Source organism: Ornithorhynchus anatinus, chromosome 2 (assembly GCF_004115215.2).
Source record: "Ornithorhynchus anatinus isolate Pmale09 chromosome 2, mOrnAna1.pri.v4, whole genome shotgun sequence".
Taxonomy (NCBI): Eukaryota; Metazoa; Chordata; class Mammalia; order Monotremata; family Ornithorhynchidae; genus Ornithorhynchus; species Ornithorhynchus anatinus.
Window position 1 is genome coordinate 161,324,816 of NC_041729.1, and position 16,451 is coordinate 161,341,266.

Sequence of the window (16,451 nt, forward strand, 5' to 3'; positions counted from 1 at the left end):
TTTTGACATGGCCACTCGGAGAGGTGGACTTCGCTCCACGCGTTAGCAGTCGCACGATTGCAAACGCTGACGTCTGAAAAAGCGGGGACCTACGTGATAATGATAATGTTGGTATTTGTTAAGCGCTTACAAAGTGCAGGGCACTGTTCTAAGTGCTGGCCACTTGTCAGCGGTGTGACTGTGGGCAAGTCACTTCACTTCTCTGGGCCTCAGTTCCCTCATCTGTGAAATGGGGATAAAGATTGTGAGCCCCACGTGGGACAACCTGATTCCCCTGCGTCTACCCCAGCGCTTAGAACAGTGCTCGGCACATAGTAAGCGCTTAACAAATACCAACATTATTATTCTCTGTGCCTCAGTTACCTCATCTGTAAAATAGGGATTAAGCCTGGGAGCCTCACGTGGGAGGGCCTGACTACCCTGTATCTACCCCAGCGCTTAGAACTGTGCTCTGCACATAGTAAGCGCTTAAAAAACACCAATATTATTACGTTCTAAGTGATGGAAACTGTAAAAAAAAACACTCCATGGAAAGCTGAATTAATTCACTAGGATCTGTCATAGAGCGATTAGTGCGTGCAGACCTCACTACCAAAACCTTTGGAGAGAATACAAAGGAATGGGCGATCATGCTAATTACCCAAAAAGATCACACAGTATAGACGTTACAAAGTATAAAACTTTTAATAAGTAATGAATTGATAATTGTTTCATTTCCTTAGACGTATTGATAAAAAGCCAACTTAGGTATAACCTCAGGAGGGAAAAGGAAAATGCCTGGCAAATCGTATTAGAGGGCCGGGAAGAGGGAGAAAAAGCAAGAGAGGGACGGAGAGCTACAGAGGTGGGGGAAAGAGAGTTAAGGAGCACCGGTCCTGTGGGTGTTGACCAGCAGAAGGGGGTTGTGGATGGGGGAGCTGACGTCTACAGAGGACGCCGGCAGATGCTGCCAAGTCCTCTGCCTCTTGGGCGTTGGCCTGCTTGCCTGCCTGCCTGCCACTGCCTGCCTGCCTCTCTCGGTAGTTCTCTACGCAACTATCTCTGCGTGCAAGGGCCTCCCTGTCGGCCTGCCTGCCTGTCTCCCTCAGTCTGCCGGTCTCCCTCGATCTGCCCCTCTCTGGCCGTCTGTCCGCTCGGTCTGCCTGCCTTGCCCCTAGAGAGGCTTGGGCTCTGCAGTGAAGGTGTCGGTGGCTCCGGCCGGGGCCCGCCTGCGGCCTGCTGGCAGGAGGGAGCTGGTCCGGGCCCGAGACGGGAAAGCTAAGAAGCTCAGAGGTCACTGCAAAAGGGCAACCGATCGGGTGGGGCGGCAGCAAAAGCCTACAGCACCCGGTATTCCCAGGCGGAATCCCATCCAAGTACTAACCGGGCCCGACCCCGCTTAGCTTCCGAGATCAGACGAGATCGGGCGCGTTCAGGGTGGTATGGCCGTAGACATCAGTCCTCTCGCCGACAACCCCCTTCTGGCCCAACAGCCACCGGACCCGCCGCCCCACAGTCCCGGAGGGTCCTAACCCCGGCCCGGGCCGCCAAGCCCTCTTCCTCTCGGCCTGGCCGGGCCTCTCCCCGCCGGCATGCACGCCTGGCTGGGGACTTAACGCACTCGCCTTGGCTCTCGCCCTCTCCCTCTCTCCCTCAGCCTCCCTTGACCCTCTCGGGCTGCCCGTCTCGCCCGCCTCCATCTCGGTTTGCCTGAACCTCCCCTTCTGCCGGTCTCGTTCAGCCTGCCTCTCTCAGTCCGTCCGTCCGACCGACCGACCGTCGCTCCGTCACTCTATGGACCCCTCTGTCCGCCAAGAACGACAAGCCCCGGGAAGGGCCTCCAGGCGCCCTGCCTCTCTTGCTAGCCCGGCCTCTCCGGGCCTCCTCGGGCCCGCCTGCCTCCCTGCCTGCCTGGCTACTTACCTCTCTCTCTCTCTCTCTATCTCCTTCTGGCCCCCTGCTGCCTCTCCCCTGCCCTCCCACTGGGGATGTGCCCACCGCCCAGAGACTCTCTGCCGGCCTTCCTGCCCACCTTCCTGCCCGCCTCTCCGTGGCTCGCGACTTACCTCTCTATCTCTGCGTGCGGCCTGTCTACCTGACTGACTCCCTCAGTCTGCCTGTCTCCCTCGGTCTGCCTGCCTTGCCCCTAGAGAGGCTTGGGCTCTGCAGTGAAGGTGTCGGTGGCTCCGGCCGGGGCCCGCCTGCGGCCTGCTGGCAGGAGGGAGCTCGTCCGGCCTCCGAGGTCACTGCAAAAGGGCAGCCGGTCGGGTGGGGCGGCAGCAAAAGCCTACAGCACCCGGTATTCCCAGGCGGTCTCCCATCCAAGTACTAACCAGGCCCGACCCTGCTTAGCTTCCGAGATCAGACGAGATCGGGCGCGTTCAGGGTGGTATGGCCGTAGACGTCAGCCCTCTCGCCGACAACCCCCTTCTGGCTCAACAGCCGCCGGACCCGCCGCCCCATAGCACCGGAGGGTCCGGGCCGTGCCAGACCGCGGTACGGGCCCCCAGGCCTTCGGCCTCTCCACCTAGCTGGGCTAGCATTGGTTAGTGGAAAGCGTACAGCCTGGATATTTAGAGGTTGTGGGTTTTCATTTTACACTGCCATTCATTAACTGTGTGACTTAAGGCAATTCACTTCATTTTTCTGGCCTCAGTTAACTCATCTGTAAAATGGAGATCGTGAGATTGGACAATCTGATTACTTTGTACCTCCCTCATCTCTTGTAATAGTGCTTGGCACCTAGGAAGCGTTCACCCGCTACCATCCTAACCGATAATGACTCTCCTCCCCTACAGAATCATATTGAAGGCACATATTTGGATATATGGATATTTGGATCTTGGATATGCGTCTATGCCAGACCAAGTCCCGCTTTTCCTCATGTCCCACTCCCTTTCATTTCACCTGACTCAGTACCTCTGTTCTTCCCTCCTTTTCCGTCCTCACAGCACTTATGTATGTCTGTAATTTTACTTATTCATGTTCATTTTTGTTTATATGTATTCATTCCTGTGGTGGTTCCCCCCACCCCCGCTAGACTTTGAGTTTATTGTGGGCGGGTATTTTCTCCACTCTTGTATTGCCCCTTCCCCATTGCTTAGTACAGTGCTCTGCACAAAGTCCTTAATAAATGTGATTGATTGGAGGAATTAATGAATGAGCCCATCCGGTGGTATTATAATAATGATAATAGCGATGATGGTATTTGTTAAGCGTTTTCCGGGCCAAGCAGTGTTCTAAGTGCCAGAGATACAATGTAATTAGGGGTTGTCCCACGTGGAGCTCACAGTTTTAATCCCTCCTCTACAACTGAGGGAACTGAGACACTGTCAGTGAAGTGACTTGCCCAAAGTCACACAGCTGATACGCGGTGGAGTGGGGATTAGAACGCATGACCTCTGACTCCCAAACCCGCGCTCTTCCCACGGAGCCACATTGCTTCAGTGCCCACTTCTGCTTCCTCAGCCTCCTTTGCCTCCAAGGAGGGAAAGGAACCATCTGACGTGTCCTGACGTGATAGACCTCGATAACCTCTCCGTATCCCTGAGTGTGTCTTTCACCTGAGTATTTATTCATGCCCATTCTTGACCCCGGTGCATACACGTCTAACTGACCCAACATTCGATTTTCTTTATTCCTATCCCACCGCCTGTGACCGGTCCTCCCTTGGTCTGTCTCCCTATTTTAGGGTGTGAGCTCCAAGAGGGCAGGGAACACGTCAGGTGCTTTTGACGTTCTTTCCAAGCGTTTAGTACAGGGCATTCAGGAGGTGTTTAGTAGATACCATTACCACTACTGCTTTTACGGCCACAGCCTGTGTCCATCAATCAATCTTATCTACTGAGCGCTTGCTGTGTGCAGAGCACTGTACTAGGTGCGAGCACCGAACTAGGCGCTTGAGAGAGGAGACTATAAGAGTTGGTAGACCCGTTCCCTGCCCACGAGGAGACAAGGAGTCTAGATTGTGTCCGACCTGATCGTCTTATATCTCCCCCGGTGCTTTCTACAGTGCTTGGCACATAGTAAGCCCTTGGTAAATGCCACGGTTAGGGGAGGATCCACCCAGCCCTTCCTGATCACAGAGTGAGAGCCCCGAGGGCTACAACTGTAGAACAGCTGCGATGATTTACCCAAACAATCCCTATCGTGCATTCAAGGCCGGGGTCCACCCGAGGAGCTTTCAATGTCCTTTCCATTTATTCTTTTATTAAAGCTCTTGTCCATCATCATTAAGTCACACTTCCCATCATGGTGAAGGATTCAATAGTCATCACTGTACAAATTGACACCTGGGATAATCTGAGCAGTTTGTTTCCCCTGGCCTGCGTCCTCTCTCAAGAACGGCCGACCGAACGGAACAGACTCTTCGTAGGCTGTGGTCACTGTAGCGGATGGAAGGTTCCGGATGGAAGTGTCCGTTTTCCAAGGGATTAGAAGTCGGGAGACCTGGGTTGGAGGCTCAGTTCTCACCCCTCGCCTACTGGGAGACCTTAGCTAAGTCACTCAACCTCTCTGGGATTCAGTGTCCTCGTCTGTAAAATGGGGATCGATTAATAAGGATAACGATCATGGCATTTGTTAAGCGCTGCCGAGGCTGTACTTGGCACTGGGATAGATACGATAATAATAATGGTATTTGTTAAGCACTTACTATGTGCCAAGCAGTGTTCTAAGCACTGAGTTGGGGGGGGGGGGGAATACAAGGTAATCAGGTTGTTCTCTGTGGGGCTCACAGTCTTAATCCCCATTTTGCAGACGAGGTCACTGAAGCACAGAGGAAATGAAGTGACTTGCGCAAAGTCACACAGCTGACAAGTGGTGGAGGCAGGATTAGAACCCGTGACTTCTGACTCCCAAGCCCGGGTTTCTTTCCACTGAACCACGTTGCTTCTCCAATCAGGTCCCACATGGGGTTTTCAGTTTAAGGAGGAGGGAGAACAGGTTTTGAATCCCCACTGTGTGCCCATGTGGAACAAGGACCATGTCCATCCTCAAGACAAATATAGCAAGTGCTTAACAAATGCCAGAATTATTGAGGAAAAGGATTGCACTTCACTGATGGGATGTTTTTTCATTTGAAAGGGTGCTTTTCAAATTACGAGGCGATTCTGAACGCCGTATTCATTCATTCATTTGTATTTATTGAGCGCTTATGGTGTGCAGAGCACTGTACTAAGCGCTTGGAGAGTAGAAGCACTCCCTACCCCGCTCCCTGGCTCCCCTCAATTTATCCTCCTTATGGGACCCAAATGGTGTGATGGAAATCCCACGAGGCTGGCCAGCATTGATGGGGCACGTCCAATACCACAGAAATCATTTCTAGAGATCGACGATTCGCTCCTCAGATCTAAAGACTTCCCGCTCCTCATGATCGACACCGTTACTCCCCAGCACACATATCTGTGTACGTACGTCGATTTTAGCAAACTATACAAAAATAAGACAGCAAAAGGCATGACACGGTGGGAGTTGGACTTGCTCCTGGATGTCCCCACTGAATGGATCCATCGCCGGAATTTACGGAGCACTTTCTCTGGCAGGCACTGTACTAAGTGCTTGGGAGAGTCCGATACAATAGTGATTTGCGAAAACGCGGGGGTTGATTTAATAAATCCTTTCCAACAGATTCCCCAGTGATTACTGACTTTTCCCAACTAAAAAAGCTACAGCAAATACTGACGCAAAAGGAGGCTGAATGCTCACAGCTGAAAAATCCACTTAATGGTCGGTGTTCCTTGGGTATCGTCCATGGTTTGGACTAGGAGTAGGCGCAATAGGTTAGTTAATATATTCATTTCAAAGGCAATACTTAAAAAATATGTCACAGGTTTAATGAGATAGATGAGTTTATATAAATATATCATTTAATAATATAGTTGAATGTTTAATACTTAATTTATATTTATATATATTAAGAAACGAGTTTATTTATCATTATGAGTTTATCATTCTGAGTTCTGAATTTATCATTATGAGTTTAATACTTCAAAAATATGTCACAGGCCGGGCCTCTCCCCGCCGGCATGCACGCCTGGCTGGGGACTTAACGCACTCGCCTTGGCTCTCGCCCTCTCCCTCAGCCTCCCTTGACCCACTCGGGCTGCCCGTCTCGCCCGCCTCCATCTCGGTTTGCCTGAACCTCCCCTTCCGCCTGTCTCGCTCAGCCTGCCTCTCTCAGTCCGTCCGTCCGTCCGTCCGTCCGACCGACCGTCGCTCCGTCACTCTATGGACCCCTCTGTCCGCCAAGAACGACAAACCCGGGGAAGGGCCTCCAGGCGCCCTGCCTCTCTTGCAGGCCCGGCCTCTCCGGGCCTCCTCGGGCCCGCCTGCCTCCCTGCCTGCCTGGCTACTTACCTCTCTCTCTCTCTCTCTCTATCTCCTTCTGGCTCTCGCTGCCTCTCCCCTGCCCTCCCACTGGGGATGTGCCCACCGCCCAGAGACTCTCTGCCGGCCTTCCTGCCCACCTTCCTGCCCGCCTCTCCGTGGCTCTCGACTTACCTATCTATCTCTGCGTGCGGCCTGTCTACCTGACTGACTCCCTCAGTCTGCCGGTCTCCCTCGGTCTGCCCCTCTCTGGCCGTCTGTCCGCTCGGTCTGCCTGTCTTGCCCCTAGAGAGGCTTGGGCTCTGCAGTGAAGGCGTCGGGGCTCGGGCCGGGGCCCGCCTGCGGCCTGCTGGCAGGAGGGAGCTCGTCCGGCCTCCGAGGTCACTGCAAAAGGGCAGCCGGTCGGGTGGGGCGGCAGCAAAAGCCTACAGCACCCGGTATTCCCAGGCGGTCTCCCATCCAAGTACTAACCAGGCCCGACCCCGCTTAGCTTCCGAGATCAGACGAGATCGGGCGCGTTCAGGGTGGTATGGCCGTAGACGGCAGGCCTCTCGCCGACAACCCCCTTCTGGCTCAACAGCCGCCGGACCCATTCATTCATTCATTCATTCATTCAATAGTATTTATTGAGCGCTTACTATGTGCAGAGCACTGTACTAAGCGCTTGGGATGAACAAGTCGGCAACAGATAGAGACGGTCCCTGCCGTTTGACGGGCTTACAGTCTAATCGGGGGAGACGGACAGACGAGAACGATGGCGATACACAGCGTCGAGGGGAAGAACATCTCGTAAAAACCGATGGCGACTAAATAGAATCGAGGCGATGTACAATTCATTAACAAAATAAATAGGGTAACGAAAATATAGACAGTCGAGCGGACGAGTACGGTGCTGCGGGGATGGGAAGGGAGAGGTGGAGGAGCAGAGGGAAAAGGGGAAAATGAGGCTTTAGCTGCGGAGAGGTAAAGGGGGGACGGCAGAGGGAGTAGAGGGGGAAGAGGAGCTCAGTCTGGGAACGCCTCTTGGAGGAGGTGAGTTTTAAGTAGGGTTTTGAAGAGGGCAAGAGAATCAGTTGGGCGGAGGTGAGGAGGGAGGGCGTTCCGGGACCGCGGGAGGACGTGACCCGGGGGTCGACGGCGGGATGGGCGAGACCGAGGGACGGTGAGGAGGTGGGCGGCGGAGGAGCGGAGCGTGCGGGGTGGGCGGTGGAAAGAGAGAAGGGAGGAGAGGTAGGAAGGGGCAAGGTGACGGAGAGCCTCGAAGCCTAGAGTGAGGAGTTTTTGTTTGGAGCGGAGGTCGATAGGCAACCCCTGGAGTTGTTTAAGAAGGGGAGTGACACGCCCAGATCGTTTCTGCAGGAAGATGAGCCGGGCAGCGGAGTGAAGAATAGACCGGAGCGGGGCGAGAGAGGAGGAAGGGAGGTCAGAGAGAAGGCTGACACAGTAGTCTAGCCGGAATATAACGAGAGCCCGTAATAGTAAGGTAGCCTACGGCGATATCGTAGAGGTGAAACCGGCGGGTCTTGGTAACGGATAGGCTGTGTGGGGTGAACGAGAGGGACGAGTCAAGGATGACACCGAGATTGCGGGCCCGAGAGACGGGAAGGATGGTCGTGCCGTCGACGGTGATAGAGAAGTCTGCGAGAGGACCCGCCGCCCCACAGTCCCGGAGGGTCCTAACCCCGGCCCGGGCCGCCAAGCCCTCTTCCTCTCGGCCTGGCCGGGCCTCTCCCCGCCGGCATGCACGCCTGGCTGGGGACTTAACGCACTCGCCTTGGCTCTCGCCCTCTCCCTCTCTCCCTCAGCCTCCCTTGACCCTCTCGGGCTGCCCGTCTCGCCCGCCTCCATCTCGGTTTGCCTGAACCTCCCCTTCTGCCGGTCTCGCTCAGCCTGCCTCTCTCAGTCCGTCCGTCCGTCCGACCGACCGACCGACCGTCGCTCCGTCACTCTATGGACCCCTCTGTCCGCCAAGAACGACAAGCCCCGGGAAGGGCCTCCAGGCGCCCTGCCTCTCTTGCAGGCCCGGCCTCTCCGGGCCTCCTCGGGCCCGCCTGCCTCCCTGCCTGCCTGGCTACTTACCTCTCTCTCTCTCTCTATCTCCTTCTGGCCCCCTGCTGCCTCTCCCCTGCCCTCCCACTGGGGATGTGCCCACCGCCCAGAGACTCTCTGCCGGCCTTCCTGCCCACCTTCCTGCCCGCCTCTCCGTGGCTCTCGACTTACCTATTCATTCATTCATTCAATAGTATTTATTGAGCGCTTACTATGTGCAGAGCACTGTACTAAGCGCTTGGGATGAACAAGTCGGCAACAGATAGAGACGGTCCCTGCCGTTTGACGGGCTTACAGTCTAATCGGGGGAGACGGACAGACGAGAACAATGGCACTAAACAGCGTCAAGGGGAAGAACATCTCGTAAAAACCGATGGCAACTAAATAGAATCGAGGCGATGTACAATTCATTAACAAAATAAATAGGGTAACGAAAATATAGACAGTTGAGCGGACGAGTACAGTGCTGTGGGGATGGGAAGGGAGTGGTGGAGGAGCAGAGGGAAAAGGGGAAAATGAGGCTTTAGCTGCGGAGAGGTAAAGGGGGGATGGCAGAGGGAGTAGTATCTCTGCGTGCGGCCTGTCTACCTGACTGCCTCCCTCAGTCTGCCTGTCTCCCTCGGTCTGCCCCTCTCTGGCCGTCTGTCCGCTCGGTCTGCCTGCCTTGCCCCTAGAGAGGCTTGGGCTCTGCAGTGAAGGTGTCGGTGGCTCCGGCCGGGCCCCGGCTGCGGCCTGCTGGCAGGAGGGAGCTGGTCCGGGCCCGAGACGGGAAAGCTAAGAAGCTCAGAGGTCGCTGCAAAAGGGCAGCCGGTCGGGTGGGGCGGCAGCAAAAGCCTACAGCACCCGGTATTCCCAGGCGGAATCCCATCCAAGTACTAACCAGGCCCGACCCCGCTTAGCTTCCGAGATCAGACGAGATCGGGCGCGTTCAGGGTGGTATGGCCGTAGACGTCAGGCCTCTCGCCGACAACCCCCTTCTGGCCCAACAGCCGCCGGACCCGCCGCCCCACAGTCCCGGAGGGTCCTAACCCCGGCCCGGGCCGCCAAGCCCTCTTCCTCTCGGCCTGGCCGGGCCTCTCCCCGCCGGCATGCACGCCTGGCTGGGGACTTAACGCACTCGCCTTGGCTCTCGCCCTCTCCCTCTCTCCCTCAGCCTCCCTTGACCCTCTCGGGCTGCCCGTCTCGCCCGCCTCCATCTCGGTTTGCCTGAACCTCCCCTTCTGCCGGTCTCGCTCAGCCTGCCTCTCTCAGTCCGTCCGTCCGTCCGACCGACCGACCGACCGACCGTCGCTCCGTCACTCTATGGACCCCTCTGTCCGCCAAGAACGACAAGCCCCGGGAAGGGCCTCCAGGCGCCCTGCCTCTCTTGCTAGCCCGGCCTCTCCGGGCCTCCTCGGGCCCGCCTGCCTCCCTGCCTGCCTGGCTACTTACCTCTCTCTCTCTCTCTCTATCTCCTTCTGGCCCCCTGCTGCCTCTCCCCTGCCCTCCCACTGGGGATGTGCCCACCGCCCAGAGACTCTCTGCCGGCCTTCCTGCCCACCTTCCTGCCCGCCTCTCCGTGGCTCGCGACTTACCTCTCTATCTCTGCGTGCGGCCTGTCTACCTGACTGACTCCCTCAGTCTGCCTGTCTCCCTCGGTCTGCCTGCCTTGCCCCTAGAGAGGCTTGGGCTCTGCAGTGAAGGTGTCGGTGGCTCCGGCCGGGGCCCGCCTGCGGCCTGCTGGCAGGAGGGAGCTCGTCCGGCCTCCGAGGTCACTGCAAAAGGGCAGCCGGTCGGGTGGGGCGGCAGCAAAAGCCTACAGCACCCGGTATTCCCAGGCGGTCTCCCATCCAAGTACTAACCAGGCCCGACCCTGCTTAGCTTCCGAGATCAGACGAGATCGGGCGCGTTCAGGGTGGTATGGCCGTAGACGTCAGCCCTCTCGCCGACAACCCCCTTCTGGCTCAACAGCCGCCGGACCCGCCGCCCCATAGCACCGGAGGGTCCGGGCCGTGCCAGACCGCGGTACGGGCCCCCAGGCCTTCGGCCTCTCCACCTAGCTGGGCTAGCATTGGTTAGTGGAAAGCGTACAGCCTGGATATTTAGAGGTTGTGGGTTTTCATTTTACACTGCCATTCATTAACTGTGTGACTTAAGGCAATTCACTTCATTTTTCTGGCCTCAGTTAACTCATCTGTAAAATGGAGATCGTGAGATTGGACAATCTGATTACTTTGTACCTCCCTCATCTCTTGTAATAGTGCTTGGCACCTAGGAAGCGTTCACCCGCTACCATCCTAACCGATAATGACTCTCCTCCCCTACAGAATCATATTGAAGGCACATATTTGGATATATGGATATTTGGATCTTGGATATGCGTCTATGCCAGACCAAGTCCCGCTTTTCCTCATGTCCCACTCCCTTTCATTTCACCTGACTCAGTACCTCTGTTCTTCCCTCCTTTTCCGTCCTCACAGCACTTATGTATGTCTGTAATTTTACTTATTCATGTTCATTTTTGTTTATATGTATTCATTCCTGTGGTGGTTCCCCCCACCCCCGCTAGACTTTGAGTTTATTGTGGGCGGGTATTTTCTCCACTCTTGTATTGCCCCTTCCCCATTGCTTAGTACAGTGCTCTGCACAAAGTCCTTAATAAATGTGATTGATTGGAGGAATTAATGAATGAGCCCATCCGGTGGTATTATAATAATGATAATAGCGATGATGGTATTTGTTAAGCGTTTTCCGGGCCAAGCAGTGTTCTAAGTGCCAGAGATACAATGTAATTAGGGGTTGTCCCACGTGGAGCTCACAGTTTTAATCCCTCCTCTACAACTGAGGGAACTGAGACACTGTCAGTGAAGTGACTTGCCCAAAGTCACACAGCTGATACGCGGTGGAGTGGGGATTAGAACGCATGACCTCTGACTCCCAAACCCGCGCTCTTCCCACGGAGCCACATTGCTTCAGTGCCCACTTCTGCTTCCTCAGCCTCCTTTGCCTCCAAGGAGGGAAAGGAACCATCTGACGTGTCCTGACGTGATAGACCTCGATAACCTCTCCGTATCCCTGAGTGTGTCTTTCACCTGAGTATTTATTCATGCCCATTCTTGACCCCGGTGCATACACGTCTAACTGACCCAACATTCGATTTTCTTTATTCCTATCCCACCGCCTGTGACCGGTCCTCCCTTGGTCTGTCTCCCTATTTTAGGGTGTGAGCTCCAAGAGGGCAGGGAACACGTCAGGTGCTTTTGACGTTCTTTCCAAGCGTTTAGTACAGGGCATTCAGGAGGTGTTTAGTAGATACCATTACCACTACTGCTTTTACGGCCACAGCCTGTGTCCATCAATCAATCTTATCTACTGAGCGCTTGCTGTGTGCAGAGCACTGTACTAGGTGCGAGCACCGAACTAGGCGCTTGAGAGAGGAGACTATAAGAGTTGGTAGACCCGTTCCCTGCCCACGAGGAGACAAGGAGTCTAGATTGTGTCCGACCTGATCGTCTTATATCTCCCCCGGTGCTTTCTACAGTGCTTGGCACATAGTAAGCCCTTGGTAAATGCCACGGTTAGGGGAGGATCCACCCAGCCCTTCCTGATCACAGAGTGAGAGCCCCGAGGGCTACAACTGTAGAACAGCTGCGATGATTTACCCAAACAATCCCTATCGTGCATTCAAGGCCGGGGTCCACCCGAGGAGCTTTCAATGTCCTTTCCATTTATTCTTTTATTAAAGCTCTTGTCCATCATCATTAAGTCACACTTCCCATCATGGTGAAGGATTCAATAGTCATCACTGTACAAATTGACACCTGGGATAATCTGAGCAGTTTGTTTCCCCTGGCCTGCGTCCTCTCTCAAGAACGGCCGACCGAACGGAACAGACTCTTCGTAGGCTGTGGTCACTGTAGCGGATGGAAGGTTCCGGATGGAAGTGTCCGTTTTCCAAGGGATTAGAAGTCGGGAGACCTGGGTTGGAGGCTCAGTTCTCACCCCTCGCCTACTGGGAGACCTTAGCTAAGTCACTCAACCTCTCTGGGATTCAGTGTCCTCGTCTGTAAAATGGGGATCGATTAATAAGGATAACGATCATGGCATTTGTTAAGCGCTGCCGAGGCTGTACTTGGCACTGGGATAGATACGATAATAATAATGGTATTTGTTAAGCACTTACTATGTGCCAAGCAGTGTTCTAAGCACTGAGTTGGGGGGGGGGGGGATACAAGGTAATCAGGTTGTTCTCTGTGGGGCTCACAGTCTTAATCCCCATTTTGCAGACGAGGTCACTGAAGCACAGAGGAAATGAAGTGACTTGCGCAAAGTCACACAGCTGACAAGTGGTGGAGGCAGGATTAGAACCCGTGACTTCTGACTCCCAAGCCCGGGTTTCTTTCCACTGAACCACGTTGCTTCTCCAATCAGGTCCCACATGGGGTTTTCAGTTTAAGGAGGAGGGAGAACAGGTTTTGAATCCCCACTGTGTGCCCATGTGGAACAAGGACCATGTCCATCCTCAAGACAAATATAGCAAGTGCTTAACAAATGCCAGAATTATTGAGGAAAAGGATTGCACTTCACTGATGGGATGTTTTTTCATTTGAAAGGGTGCTTTTCAAATTACGAGGCGATTCTGAACGCCGTATTCATTCATTCATTTGTATTTATTGAGCGCTTATGGTGTGCAGAGCACTGTACTAAGCGCTTGGAGAGTAGAAGCACTCCCTACCCCGCTCCCTGGCTCCCCTCAATTTATCCTCCTTATGGGACCCAAATGGTGTGATGGAAATCCCACGAGGCTGGCCAGCATTGATGGGGCACGTCCAATACCACAGAAATCATTTCTAGAGATCGACGATTCGCTCCTCAGATCTAAAGACTTCCCGCTCCTCATGATCGACACCGTTACTCCCCAGCACACATATCTGTGTACGTACGTCGATTTTAGCAAACTATACAAAAATAAGACAGCAAAAGGCATGACACGGTGGGAGTTGGACTTGCTCCTGGATGTCCCCACTGAATGGATCCATCGCCGGAATTTACGGAGCACTTTCTCTGGCAGGCACTGTACTAAGTGCTTGGGAGAGTCCGATACAATAGTGATTTGCGAAAACGCGGGGGTTGATTTAATAAATCCTTTCCAACAGATTCCCCAGTGATTACTGACTTTTCCCAACTAAAAAAGCTACAGCAAATACTGACGCAAAAGGAGGCTGAATGCTCACAGCTGAAAAATCCACTTAATGGTCGGTGTTCCTTGGGTATCGTCCATGGTTTGGACTAGGAGTAGGCGCAATAGGTTAGTTAATATATTCATTTCAAAGGCAATACTTAAAAAATATGTCACAGGTTTAATGAGATAGATGAGTTTATATAAATATATCATTTAATAATATAGTTGAATGTTTAATACTTAATTTATATTTATATAGATTAAGAAATGAGTTTATTTATCATTCTGAGTTTATCATTCTGAGTTCTGAATTTATCATTATGAGTTTAATACTTCAAAAATATGTCACAGGCCGGGCCTCTCCCCGCCGGCATGCACGCCTGGCTGGGGACTTAACGCACTCGCCTTGGCTCTCGCCCTCTCCCTCAGCCTCCCTTGACCCACTCGGGCTGCCCGTCTCGCCCGCCTCCATCTCGGTTTGCCTGAACCTCCCCTTCCGCCTGTCTCGCTCAGCCTGCCTCTCTCAGTCCGTCCGTCCGTCCGTCCGTCCGACCGACCGTCGCTCCGTCACTCTATGGACCCCTCTGTCCGCCAAGAACGACAAACCCGGGGAAGGGCCTCCAGGCGCCCTGCCTCTCTTGCAGGCCCGGCCTCTCCGGGCCTCCTCGGGCCCGCCTGCCTCCCTGCCTGCCTGGCTACTTACCTCTCTCTCTCTCTCTCTCTATCTCCTTCTGGCTCTCGCTGCCTCTCCCCTGCCCTCCCACTGGGGATGTGCCCACCGCCCAGAGACTCTCTGCCGGCCTTCCTGCCCACCTTCCTGCCCGCCTCTCCGTGGCTCTCGACTTACCTATCTATCTCTGCGTGCGGCCTGTCTACCTGACTGACTCCCTCAGTCTGCCGGTCTCCCTCGGTCTGCCCCTCTCTGGCCGTCTGTCCGCTCGGTCTGCCTGCCTTGCCCCTAGAGAGGCTTGGGCTCTGCAGTGAAGGCGTCGGGGCTCGGGCCGGGGCCCGCCTGCGGCCTGCTGGCAGGAGGGAGCTCGTCCGGCCTCCGAGGTCACTGCAAAAGGGCAGCCGGTCGGGTGGGGCGGCAGCAAAAGCCTACAGCACCCGGTATTCCCAGGCGGTCTCCCATCCAAGTACTAACCAGGCCCGACCCCGCTTAGCTTCCGAGATCAGACGAGATCGGGCGCGTTCAGGGTGGTATGGCCGTAGACGGCAGGCCTCTCGCCGACAACCCCCTTCTGGCTCAACAGCCGCCGGACCCATTCATTCATTCATTCATTCATTCAATAGTATTTATTGAGCGCTTACTATGTGCAGAGCACTGTACTAAGCGCTTGGGATGAACAAGTCGGCAACAGATAGAGACGGTCCCTGCCGTTTGACGGGCTTACAGTCTAATCGGGGGAGACGGACAGACGAGAACGATGGCGATACACAGCGTCGAGGGGAAGAACATCTCGTAAAAACCGATGGCGACTAAATAGAATCGAGGCGATGTACAATTCATTAACAAAATAAATAGGGTAACGAAAATATAGACAGTCGAGCGGACGAGTACGGTGCTGCGGGGATGGGAAGGGAGAGGTGGAGGAGCAGAGGGAAAAGGGGAAAATGAGGCTTTAGCTGCGGAGAGGTAAAGGGGGGACGGCAGAGGGAGTAGAGGGGGAAGAGGAGCTCAGTCTGGGAACGCCTCTTGGAGGAGGTGAGTTTTAAGTAGGGTTTTGAAGAGGGCAAGAGAATCAGTTGGGCGGAGGTGAGGAGGGAGGGCGTTCCGGGACCGCGGGAGGACGTGACCCGGGGGTCGACGGCGGGATGGGCGAGACCGAGGGACGGTGAGGAGGTGGGCGGCGGAGGAGCGGAGCGTGCGGGGTGGGCGGTGGAAAGAGAGAAGGGAGGAGAGGTAGGAAGGGGCAAGGTGACGGAGAGCCTCGAAGCCTAGAGTGAGGAGTTTTTGTTTGGAGCGGAGGTCGATAGGCAACCCCTGGAGTTGTTTAAGAAGGGGAGTGACACGCCCAGATCGTTTCTGCAGGAAGATGAGCCGGGCAGCGGAGTGAAGAATAGACCGGAGCGGGGCGAGAGAGGAGGAAGGGAGGTCAGAGAGAAGGCTGACACAGTAGTCTAGCCGGAATATAACGAGAGCCCGTAATAGTAAGGTAGCCTACGGCGATATCGTAGAGGTGAAACCGGCGGGTCTTGGTAACGGATAGGCTGTGTGGGGTGAACGAGAGGGACGAGTCAAGGATGACACCGAGATTGCGGGCCCGAGAGACGGGAAGGATGGTCGTGCCGTCGACGGTGATAGAGAAGTCTGCGAGAGGACCCGCCGCCCCACAGTCCCGGAGGGCCCTAACCCCGGCCCGGGCCGCCAAGCCCTCTTCCTCTCGGCCTGGCCGGGCCTCTCCCCGCCGGCATGCACGCCTGGCTGGGGACTTAACGCACTCGCCTTGGCTCTCGCCCTCTCCCTCTCTCCCTCAGCCTCCCTTGACCCTCTCGGGCTGCCCGTCTCGCCCGCCTCCATCTCGGTTTGCCTGAACCTCCCCTTCTGCCGGTCTCGCTCAGCCTGCCTCTCTCAGTCCGTCCGTCCGTCCGACCGACCGACCGACCGTCGCTCCGTCACTCTATGGACCCCTCTGTCCGCCAAGAACGACAAGCCCCGGGAAGGGCCTCCAGGCGCCCTGCCTCTCTTGCAGGCCCGGCCTCTCCGGGCCTCCTCGGGCCCGCCTGCCTCCCTGCCTGCCTGGCTACTTACCTCTCTCTCTCTCTCTCTCTCTCTCTCTCTCTATCTCCTTCTGGCCCCCTGCTGCCTCTCCCCTGCCCTCCCACTGGGGATGTGCCCACCGCCCAGAGACTCTCTGCCGGCCTTCCTGCCCACCTTCCTGCCCGCCTCTCCGTGGCTCTCGACTTACCTATTCATTCATTCATTCAATAGTAT

The 16,451-nt window shown here is 55.3% G+C and overlaps 6 non-coding genes across 6 annotated transcripts; all 6 read right to left on the reverse strand.

Moving 5' to 3' along the window:
- Positions 1–1,314: 1,314 nt before the first annotated feature.
- LOC114809510 lies at positions 1,315–1,433 on the reverse strand. The gene has a single exon (XR_003757289.1). It is a non-coding gene; the product is annotated as a 5S ribosomal RNA (ribosomal RNA).
- An 830-nt stretch (positions 1,434–2,263) lies between these two features.
- Positions 2,264–2,382, reverse strand: LOC114809262. The gene has a single exon (XR_003757050.1). It is a non-coding gene; the product is annotated as a 5S ribosomal RNA (ribosomal RNA).
- A 4,346-nt stretch (positions 2,383–6,728) lies between these two features.
- On the reverse strand, positions 6,729–6,847 carry LOC114809900. The gene has a single exon (XR_003757671.1). It is a non-coding gene; the product is annotated as a 5S ribosomal RNA (ribosomal RNA).
- A 2,339-nt stretch (positions 6,848–9,186) lies between these two features.
- LOC114809430 lies at positions 9,187–9,305 on the reverse strand. The gene has a single exon (XR_003757215.1). It is a non-coding gene; the product is annotated as a 5S ribosomal RNA (ribosomal RNA).
- An 842-nt stretch (positions 9,306–10,147) lies between these two features.
- Positions 10,148–10,266, reverse strand: LOC114809580. Its single transcript, XR_003757356.1, has one exon. It is a non-coding gene; the product is annotated as a 5S ribosomal RNA (ribosomal RNA).
- Positions 10,267–14,611: 4,345 nt separating this feature from the next.
- On the reverse strand, positions 14,612–14,730 carry LOC114809318. Its single transcript, XR_003757105.1, has one exon. It is a non-coding gene; the product is annotated as a 5S ribosomal RNA (ribosomal RNA).
- Between the last annotated feature and the right edge of the window lie 1,721 nt (positions 14,731–16,451).